Raw genomic sequence first — 1,857 nt, 5'->3', positions numbered from 1 at the left:
CCTCACACCATTTCCTCTTTCCCTCCTCCTGGCAACCTCCATACTTTCTCCTCTTTCTCTTCCTCATTCTCTCCTTCTCAGCCATTCACCAACCTACCTTTTATCTGTCTCCCATCTTCAGCTATATGTATTGTTTATTTGCTTCTTTTATACCCCGCCTTTCTCCACAATAGGAATTAAAGCAGCTTACATTATTCTCCTCTTCTCCTTTCTGTCCACACAACAAGCCTGTGAGGTAGGTTAGGCTGAAAGTATGTGACTGGTCCAAAATCACTAAATGAGCTTCCACAACAAGATGGAAATTCGACCCTGGGTCTCCCAGTCCCTACTCTGAAGTTCTAACTGCTACACTACACTGGCTTTCATAGTGTGGCTGCTGTTGAACAGTACCAAATAGCGAAGGCTAGTTGAGCCATGCAAATTGTGTGATATCAAGTCACTCAGAGGTTGCTTCCAGACCTAGGGTCGCCAACCTCCAAATCTCCCGGAATTACACCTGAACTCCAGAGATATTTGTCTCCCTGGAGAAAATGACCACTTTACAGGGTGAACTCTGTGGCATTATAGTCAGCTGAGGCCTCTCCGCTCCCAAACCCTGCCTTTGTCAGCTTCTTCCACAAAATCTCCAGGAATTTCCCAACCCAGAGCTGGCAATGCTAGGACTCACCCCAATGAATCCTCCCTCAAAGGCCATAGTAGGCCTGAAAAGGACCCTGCTCTCTTCTCCTGCCTTTTTACTCACAGTAACTGAGCCTGGAATACTGTTGTTGCGTAGCAACAGTCCCTGAGGGAGTCTGTTGCTTTAAGCTACAGGTATTCCTTTTATCATTTTGGGGGTTTTTAACCCCCGAATGTATTTTTTTAAGGTTTCACATTTTTCTGCAAACTATGAGGCCCTTTTCAGGTTTGTAGAGAGGTCTGTCTTGCCCATTTCCAGCTCCAGTCACAGGATTTAACTATCCTAAAATTTGACTGACTTCGCTATTAGTTTATAGATAAATGTTACATTTTTCAAGAACCCCAGGCACTCCAGACAACACTCTGTTGCAACCTTACTCCAGTTTCACAGAGCTTGGCATGTTTGCAATGATGCACTTCTGTGCATGTGTGATCTCTTTTTCACTTTGGATTTGAGGATCACGAGTATGCTGACAGCGTGACAGGGATTCTTCCTCTGTGTCCTTCACTTGCACTGCAGTCATCCTCAGCCACTGAACTAACCCAAGAGCCCAAATCCTATGCCCTGTTTAAGGTGTAAATGGACTGTTGAGAGTTTAAAAACTTGTCACGCAATGTCTGTAATTAAGTAGTTTTCTGTATCCTCAGACCATGGATTAAGATTAGTGTTGCCACATCTTGATGCTTTGTAACTCTGAAAGTAATGAGGATATGGTGCCCATGCTCCAGGCACGTGCATAGTAATCTTGGAGCTGTCAGTTATGGTTGGGTCCAGAAGATCTTAAACAATTACATGCTTTTGTGTCAGTCTTGATCCAGCCGTATAAATACTTGATGGGCTGTTTAGTGATACTGGAAAACTAACAGAATAAAGTTTGAGTCCAGTGGCACCTTTAAGACCAACAAATTTTAGTCAAGGTATAAGCTTTTGAGTGCACGTACACTTCTTCAGAAAGCTTATACCTCGAATAAAACTTTGTTGGTCTTAAAGGTGCCACTGGACTCAAACTTTGTTCTGCTGCTTCAGACCAACATGGCTACCGACCGAAAACTAAAAGTTACTTAAGTACAAAACTTCAGATAGTCTTTTAGTCTGGTCAGTCTTCGCTATAATCTTCATGTTTGATTTTACCTTCTCTTTGTTGATAGTGGCCCAGGTTTAGCAGCCGCACTGGACTC

At 43.4% G+C, this 1,857-nt stretch overlaps 1 protein-coding gene across 1 annotated transcript in view; it reads left to right on the top strand.

Moving 5' to 3' along the window:
• OBFC1 (oligonucleotide/oligosaccharide-binding fold containing 1) overlaps positions 1-1,857 on the top strand; it is a 47,337-nt gene that overhangs the window by 25,805 nt on the left and 19,675 nt on the right. The gene's annotated exons all lie outside the window — the stretch shown is intronic.

The sequence above is a fragment of the Gekko japonicus genome, unplaced genomic scaffold, assembly GCF_001447785.1.
Source record: "Gekko japonicus isolate JY-2015 unplaced genomic scaffold, Gekko_japonicus_V1.1 scaffold29, whole genome shotgun sequence".
NCBI lineage: Eukaryota > Metazoa > Chordata > Lepidosauria > Squamata > Gekkonidae > Gekko > Gekko japonicus.
The sequence above is the reverse complement of the archived record's forward strand: the minus strand, read 5'-3'. Positions and strand labels throughout refer to the sequence as shown.